The 9,261-nt window shown below is 23.1% G+C and overlaps 1 pseudogene; it reads right to left on the reverse strand.

Moving 5' to 3' along the window:
* Positions 1-1,706: 1,706 nt before the first annotated feature.
* On the reverse strand, positions 1,707-5,802 carry LOC119613907 (annotated as a pseudogene).
* Between the last annotated feature and the right edge of the window lie 3,459 nt (positions 5,803-9,261).

The following is a 9,261-nucleotide window of genomic DNA, read 5'->3' on the forward strand; positions in this document are numbered from 1 at the left end:
AGTAGAAAATTTATCGAAAATTTTCTATAAAAGTAGAAAATTTATCGAAAATTTTCTATAAAAGTAGAAAATTTATCGAAAATTTTCTATAAAAGTAGAAAATTTATCGAAAATTTTCTATAAAAGTAGAAAATTTATCGAAAATTTTCTATAAAAAGTAGAAAATTTATCGAAAATTTTCTATAAAAAGTAGAAAATTTATCGAAAATTTTCTATAAAAGTAGAAAATTTATCGAAAATTTTCTATAAAAGTAGAAAATTTATCGAAAATTTTCCATAAAAGAAGAAAATTTATTGAAAATTTTCTATAAAAGTAGAAATTTTATCGAAAATTTTTTATAAAAGTAGAAAATTTATCAAAAATTTTCTATAAAAAGTAGAAAATTTATCAAAAATTTTCTATAAAAGTAGAAAATTTATCAAAAATTTTCTATAAAAGTAGAAAATTTATCGAAAATTTTCTATAAAAGTAGATAATTTATCGAAAATTTTCTATAAAAGTAGAAAATTTATCGAAAATTTTCTATAAAAGTAGAAAATTTATCGAAAATTTTCCATAAAAGAAGAAAATTTATCGAAAATTTTCTATAAAAGTAGAAATTTTATCGAAAATTTTTTATAAAAGTAGAAAATTTATCGAAAATTTTCTATAAAAGTAGAAAATTTATCGAAAATTTTCTATAAAGTAGAAAATTTATCGAAAATTTTCTATAAAAGTAGAAAATTTATCGAAAATTTTCTATAAAAGTAGAAAATTTATCGAAAATTTTCTATAAAAGTAGAAAATTTATCGAAAATTTTCTATAAAAGTAGAAAATTTATCGAAAATTTTCTATAAAAGTAGAAAATTTATCGAAAATTTTCTATAAAAGTAGAAAATTTATCGAAAATTTTCTATAAAAGTAGAAAATTTATCGAAAATTTTCTATAAAAGTAGAAAATTTATCGAAAATTTTCTATAAAAGTAGAAAATTTATCGAAAATTTTCTATAAAAATAGAAAATTTATCGAAAATTTTTTATAAAAGTAGAAAATTTATCGAAAATTTTCTATAAAAGTAGAAAATTTATCAAAAATTTTCTATAAAAGTAGAAAATTTATCAAAAATCTTCTATAAAAGTAGAAAATTAATCGAAAATTTTGGACTATGGAACAGTCTATAGTCTGGACTATGGAACAGTCTATAGTCTGGACAGTCTATAGTCTATAGAACAGTCTATAGTCTGGACTATGGAACAGTCTATAGTCTGGATAGTCTATAGTCTATAGAAAATTTATGGAAAATTTTCTATAAAAGTAGAAAATTTATCGAAATTTTCTATGAAAATATTAAATTTATGGAAAATTTTCTATACAAATAGTAAATTTATCGAAAATTAAATATAATTCCAATTTGCGACAAATAGAAACATACCTTCCTTTACCTTACCCCTAAGGGTTAACAAAACTATAGCTATGGCAAAAATGTAATTAATAATGTTCTTTACAAGATAAAATAATTAATAAAAACAATCGTTATTTTTATGATTTTTGTGATTTGTTTTTTATTATTGTTTATAATAGTTTTTATTTTTGTTGCAATTGTTTTTTCCTAGTTAAAAAAAATAAGAGTATAATTAAATCAATTTTAAATACATACATGTTTTGTAATGGTAATTCAAAGTAAATCGTAAAAAAAACAAGTAAAATAATTAAATGTTTGTGGATTGTTGTTGTGATTTAAATTGTTTTTAATTTTATATATTTTTTTATTATATTATACAAAAAACGTTAGTGATAAAATTTAAAATTACTACTACCTCAGTTATGTAGCCTTTGCCGGTCTGTTTCGGTTTCCATTTCATATTCAATTTCGACTTTAGGCTTTTTAAGACGTCTTTTCGTTTTACCAGCGGACACTGCAGAAACACCATTTGTTTTCGATTTACTCTTAGAGGCAGCAGCCGTAGATGGTTTAGATTTGGTAGGCGATTTGGGAGGAGCACGTACAAAGGCACCAGCAGCTGTATCCTGATAGAAGATTATATACAATGGTTTTTATTTCTGATAAGCACTTGAATTTTTGAATTACTTTTAACACAAATTCTTGCAAAACTTTTGTTTAATTCCTTCCTTTAAAAAAACTTGATTTTTTAAAACAATTTTAATAAATGACCGTGATTTCTGCTAATGAGATCTTTTATTTTTATTTTTTTATAAACACGTTTTCTTTATTATGATGCGTTTTACTTTCAATTTAAACTTTATTTATTTCCTTTTTTTCTAGTGCCTTAATTTAATTCATTTTAGCTACACAAACATTTCTTATCTTTGTTTTGATATAATCTTCTATATATATTTTTTTATTAATAAATTTATCTTTATTTGTTATTTGAACTAAACTCGCGTAAACGAATTATTTAATAGCGAAATGTATAACTGTAACAATTCATTGGTGGGCTTTTCGTTGTCAAACGCGCCAGACTAACTGTTTTGGTTTTGTTGAATGAAATTCTTTGCAAGTCTCTCAATTAAAAAATATAAAATCTGAATCTGAAATTTATTGTTGACTATATGTTTATAAAGAAAAAAATAAAAACACATACAAAGATTATAATCTAAGTGGCAAATAACAATCATATTAACAGTAGAGAAGTTTTTTTTTTTTTTTTGTTTGCTTTTGTTGGTGGAGAGATAATAGCCGGTTAGTCTGTCAGTTAGTCAGTCAGTCGAGTATTAAAAGTAGAAGTAAATTAATGAATAGTTGTGGTACTTGTGGTAGCAGCAACAGCAGCACACATATGATTTGTTTGCTATATTATATATTTAATTTAACTTTTTTTATTTAATATTATGTTGAACATAAATTTACCCCCTTAAGCTTTCATGCTTGATATGATGATGCAGCAATTCAATGTCTTTGGATTTTAAAGTTTTGAGTTTTTAATATTTGAAAGCAGTTGTTATAAAGAATTTGATCATTTTTTATTTTTGAAAAAAGATCCGTAAAATTTTGGAAAATATGTATATTTAGAAAATTTGGATAAAATTATCGATAAATTTTCTATTTTTATGGAAAATTTCGATAATTTTTTTTTTAGAAAATTTTCAATTTTTATAGAAAATTTTAAATAAATTTTGAAGTTTTATAGAAAATTTTCAATAAATTTTCTATTTTATAGAAAATTTTCAATAAATTTTCTATTTTTATAGAAAATTTTCGATAAATTTTCTATTTTTATAGAAAATTTTCGATAAATTTTCTATTTTTATAGAAAATTTTCGATAAATTTTCTATTTTTATAGAAAATTTTCAATAAATTTTCTATTTTTATAGAAAATTTTCAATAAATTTTCTATTTTTATAGAAAATTTTCGATAAATTTCAAATTTTTATAGAAAATTTACTATTTTTATAGAAAAATTTCGACAAATTTTTTATAAAAATGTTTGATAAATTTTCTTTCTTATAGAGAATTTTCGATAAATTTACTATTTTTATAGATAATTTTCGATACAATTTCTATTCATATAGAGAATTTTAGATAAAATTCATATTGAAAAGTTTTCTATTTTATTTCGATAAATTTTCAATTTCATAGAAAAATTTTATTTTTTTATAAAAAATTTTTGATTTTTATAAAAATTGTAAAAAATATTTATAGAAAATTTTGTAGAAAATAAAAAATGTTTGATAAATTTTCAATTTTTATAGAAAAATTTCGATAAATTTCTATTTTTAAAAACATTTCAATAAATATTCTATTTTATAAATAAATTCCTTTTCATAGACATTTTTCAATAAATTCCCTTTTTTACGAAATTTGCAATAAATTTTTTGTTTTTGGAAAACTTTCGATAAATTTTCTTTAAAACTTCTTTAAACTTTCAATAAATTTCTTTTTATAGAAAAATTTTCAATAAATTTTCTTCTTTTCAGATGATTTTCGCTAATTTTACGATAAATGTTATTTTACAGAATATTTCCTTTTTATTATTTTTCGATAAATTTCTTTTTTTATAAGTTTTCAAATAAATTTCTTTTTTTAGAAATTTTTCAATAAATTTCTTTTTTTAGAAAATTTGCAATAAATTTCCTATTTTATAAACCTTTCGATACATTTCCTTTTATAAAAAAATTGTTGATACATTTTCTTTTTATAGAAAACTTTCGATAAATTTTCTTTATATTTTATATATTTACTATAAATTTACATTTATAGAAACATTTTCGCTAAATTTTCTTTTTTAAAAATTCGATAAATGTTAATTTTTAGAAAATTTATTCATTTCGAAGCATAATTTATATTATTAATTACAAAAATATTCAATAAATTTCCTCTCCTTTTGGCAATGGTGTATTGCAGCTATTTCAGTGAAAATGTGGGCCACAAGTAATAAATAGCACAAAAAGTAATTAAATCCTCCAATGAACCATTTAAAATTACTTCATAAAATAATTATTAAACATGTATTTGTTACTGCTAGAAAAATATTCATGTTCTTTTGTAATTCATTTAGGTAGCGTGTCAGTCGGTCAATTTAGTTTCGATTGTAAGAAAATAATTTAAGTGTTAAAATTGTTGTTATTATGAGAAAATTAGAGAAGTAATAAAATGAAAAATTGTTAACAAGTTAAAAAACGTCATAGATATGTAAATATTCCAAACATTAAAATATTTTAGTTTTATTTGCAACAAGGCCGGCATTATGGCCAACAGGGGCTTACAGCAATCAGCAACTTGTCAATAACAAGTACTCACAACGAATGACATCTTTGTTTTTAAAAGAATTAGCTTTGAATAAAGTCTCTTCTCTCCATTATCAATTTAGCAAACACTATCTTTACTATAAGAAAAAATTTAAAATATCTTTCTTTCAGCCAAGATTTCGAGACAATGTAATATACTGTCTACTGAAACTGCTTCGGAACACTACTTCTATCAATTTCTTATTAAAAATCTGCAAAAATTCCTTTTCTCGAAATTCCTTTATCCTCTGATACTTTTAGTTTTGCACTTCATGTTTAAAAGAAAACAAATATATGTTTCCACTTACCTCAATATCTGAACCATCACCATCCTCATCATCTGATACCTCAAATCACTATCAACTTCAACATCTTCTCTTTCACCCGAATCACTAGAGGCACCATCATCATCATCGTCGTCGATTTCTTCCTCCGAATCAGCTTCAACAAATTCTTCATCTAAAAGTTCTCTTCTTAACTCCTTAGCTTCACTTTCATCATCCATTTCATGTCTAATTCTTGTTCTTCTTCCATATCTTCTTCATCCTCATCTTCAATTTCTTCGGCAGCCAAAGCCTTGTTGAAAGCAGTTTGTGAGAAATTGTAAATATCCTGGTAGGTGCCACGTTTTAAACGTTCCATAAGTTCCTTTTCAATATGATTCTCAATCTGGCCGCCACCAAGCCTTCTGTTCTCTTCTAGTCTCTCTTCTTTCGATCTTAGTGGATAAGGGTACAATCAACTTTTGACGTCTTCAGCTTTAATTTACGCATACGTATCAATATTGTGTGATTTTTAAGAATCTTTGTTTATTTTTGGCTATCATATATTTGGGCCAAAATACTAGATTTTCATTGATCTGTTGTATGGCTTTTTCGAAATTACGCGACAGTTTAACACGTTCCCACATTTTGCTGGGCATATGAGCTCTTTCGGCTGTTTTCATGTAAAGATAAATGATACCTTTTCTTCGCGTACGGTGGCATATGTGAATTGGCCAGTGGACAGGTACGTCTGGTGCACATACCGGTTATATTGTATTCATGGCGACAAAAGGTACGTGTATCGGTTCTATAATAGGAAAAGAGATAGAAATTTCAGGAATTCTATAGCAAAAACAACAAACTCTACTTACTTGACTTGTGTGAGCAAAATGTTTTATTGATGATGCTCCAAACAACCTGTAATTTGAAGTAAAATAATCACTTTAATTGTTAAATTAATTTATAAAAATTATTATTTATAACTCACATCATCGTGCTGCATTTTGTTTATTTAATTTTATGAAAAATTTCTGTTAAAAATAAGCTAAAATACGAATAAAAATTGCTTTGGAACACGTGCAACAGCGATGTTTTGAACTGAGTTTCTATTTCTTCCCACTTTGACAGTTGTTTGAGTGTTCTCTCTGTTCATTTTTTTTAACAGAGTTGCATTTTTTAAGTAGTAATCAAAGTATATTAATAAAGTAGCGACATCTCTTGTTGTACAACAACATCTACAACAACCACATGTATTTTGTTTTTGGAAAATTTAAGATTGTGTCAAAATAAAATTTCCTTGAAAAACAATGTGAACAAAACATTAATAAAAAATATTACTTTTAAGCTAAAGATATTAACGATTTAATTATATTATTATATATTATACAATTTTATTACACTTTTAACTACTCTAAAACCACTTTTAATCACTTTTTCAACTTTTCACAAATTTTAACAAATAGCAAAACACAATTTAAAATGGCGACGTAAACAATGTTAACAATTTTCAAAACAACTTTGACAATTTGCTTCATTATTCTAGTTTAAAAAAAATAGTCAGCTGTTCAAGTGATGCTTACTTTATTAATTTACTTGGTAGTAATATTGAAAAAGAGAGTGTGGTTACTTTAAGTGTTTATTCGTTATTGTTGCTACAGACATTTAAAATGATTATTTCTACATGTTTCGTAGTTTTGTTGAAATATTCAGGGAGTTTTTGTCGAATAACGAGAAAGAGATATAACAAATATGGAATCGAACATAAATAGACTAATAAAAACCCAATTAAAGCTGACTACCTTGACATTCAGACATGTCAAAATTTTCAATAAAATTAAAATATTATAGTGTAGACACAAAGTGTATAAAATAAAACTTATTGAAATACGGATGGAAAATTGAAAGTCGTATGATTTTTTTAATTTTTTTAATTCAAACGATTTGATTTTTTCGTTTTATCAGAGTGTATTTTTATTCAAACACAGAAAAAAACAAAGACATAAACAAAATCCAATTTAAAATTAAAATTTATGTTTTTTCTTTGAATTTTTTCGAATTAAAGTTTAATTTTAAGTGTGGTAGTGAGAAACAAAAATATTTTCTATTTAATTTTTTGACAACCATACCAAGTTTCATTTCATTTTGTTTTGGCAGTATGAAATAGAAATCTAACGACTAAATTCTTAAAACGCTTTTGTTTTTACTAATTTTTTTAATAATTTTCATATAAACCTATACTATTATCTATAATATGCAACATTATCGCGAGAAATTCCATAACAGGGGTTTAAAGAACAATGTTCTCTTTAAGATAATGTAATACAAATGCAAAAATGTTTGCAAAAATGTTTATTTTTCTCATTTAGAAAAAGTAATATTTATACAAAACTTCATCGCCTTTGGTGCGGAAACATTTTTCACGATCGCGAAAAAATCATATTATATTCCTTAACATCTGTTGACACCCTACTATGTCTCGCTATGGTATTTTTGATATTCGCAAAAATTTTAAAAAGTTATACCCCAAATGTACATATTAAACAACTTAACGAAATGAAGTATGTTTATGTAAACGTCATAATATAAAAATCATCGAAATTTGCAAAATAAAATTGATCAAGTAAATAGAAAATATTATTGTAAATTTTCAAATATATAAAAATTTATCAAAAATATCTTAAAATAATTTATAAAAAAAAAATTTCAAAAAATTAAAATTTATTGAAAATTTACTAAAAATAAAATTGTTTGTAAATTTTCTAAAATAATAAATTATTGAAAATTTTTAAAATAAAAACTTATCGAAATTTTTTAAAAATAATTTTTTTTAAATTGTTTAAATTTGAAATATCAAAAAAATTACTGAAAATAAATTTTTCATAAATTTGAAATTTTAAAGAAATTATTAAAAATAAAGTTAATTTAAAAATTTCTAAAAATAATAATTTATTGAAAATTTTCTAGAAATAAAAAGTTATCGATTTTTTTTAATTAAACACTTTTCTAAAATTATAAAGTTTATCAAAAAAATGCTACAAATAGAAAATTTTCTAAAAATATAAAATTTACTAAAAAATCAAGGTTTTAGTTTTTCATAATACATACTATCTAAATTTCAAACTTTTGAACAATTATCGAATTCTTACATCTTTTATAAAACCGAGGTGATTAACTCCAAGAGGACCACTAACTAGTACCCTTTTCCATAACCATAATTTTTTCTAAAAACGATATTTATTAAACATTTTCTAAAAATAAAAGTTAACGTAATTTTTTTTTTTAATAAACACTTTTCTAAAGTTTTAAAATTTAAAAAATGCTACAAATAGAAAATTTTTCAAAAATAGAATATTTACTAAGAACTAAAAAATTAAAAGGTTATTGTTTCTCATAATACTATCTATATTTAAAAATATTTATCGAATTTTTTTATAGAACCGAGGTGATTAACTCTAAAAAGACTACTCACTAATACCCCTTCCATAATCACATTTTAAAATTAAGCACTTTCGAAACTTTAGGAAAAATTAAGCACTTTCGAAGTTCAAAATTATATGGAAGTAATTTTGAACTTCATGTCTATTCCAAAAACTGTTTTGGTAATACAGAAAACGAAAAGTGACATTATTAAAATACTTTAATGATTTCCTAGACCAATAGTAATGTATAAACAAATTGTTATTATTCCATATGCATGTCTCACAACAAATCTCTACTTAATTGACATTTAATTTTATGATTTTCCCACAACTAGTTAACATATGTTTTTCATATTTGTCAACAAACCAGAAAAACAAAATAACGTAAACAATTTAAAATTCAAATTCTACCTGTATTTTTGGTTTTCTTTCGTTGATTACTACTACCTACTACTATTTTTCTGCAACCATGTTAACATTGTTTGTCTCTCTGTATAAAACTACCGGTTGAGGTGAGTTTTTCATTTCACTCGCTCATTAAATGTCAAACAGCGTGCTTGTTGAAAAAAACTAGAAGTGACAGGCGTGCGGCGGCATTTTTTATACATAATTTTTTAATTTACAAAAACTTAATTAAATGAACTTTTAAGCAAAAAACGTGCAAATTAAAGCAATAGTGAATAATAAAAATGTTAAATAAATTTGTTGTTTTTTTCAAAGAGGAAAATATGAATAACAATGTTTTGCTCTCGTTGGCCATGAGCATAATACCAATGCTGGCCATTGGTTTTTGGTATTATTAGTAATTTATAAAATTTATATTAAAATACGGTAAGTTTTTTTAAAAATT

This window comes from Lucilia sericata, unplaced genomic scaffold (assembly GCF_015586225.1).
Source record: "Lucilia sericata isolate MDLA Ls3-8-SP2 unplaced genomic scaffold, ASM1558622v1 Contig002422F_arrow, whole genome shotgun sequence".
NCBI lineage: Eukaryota > Metazoa > Arthropoda > Insecta > Diptera > Calliphoridae > Lucilia > Lucilia sericata.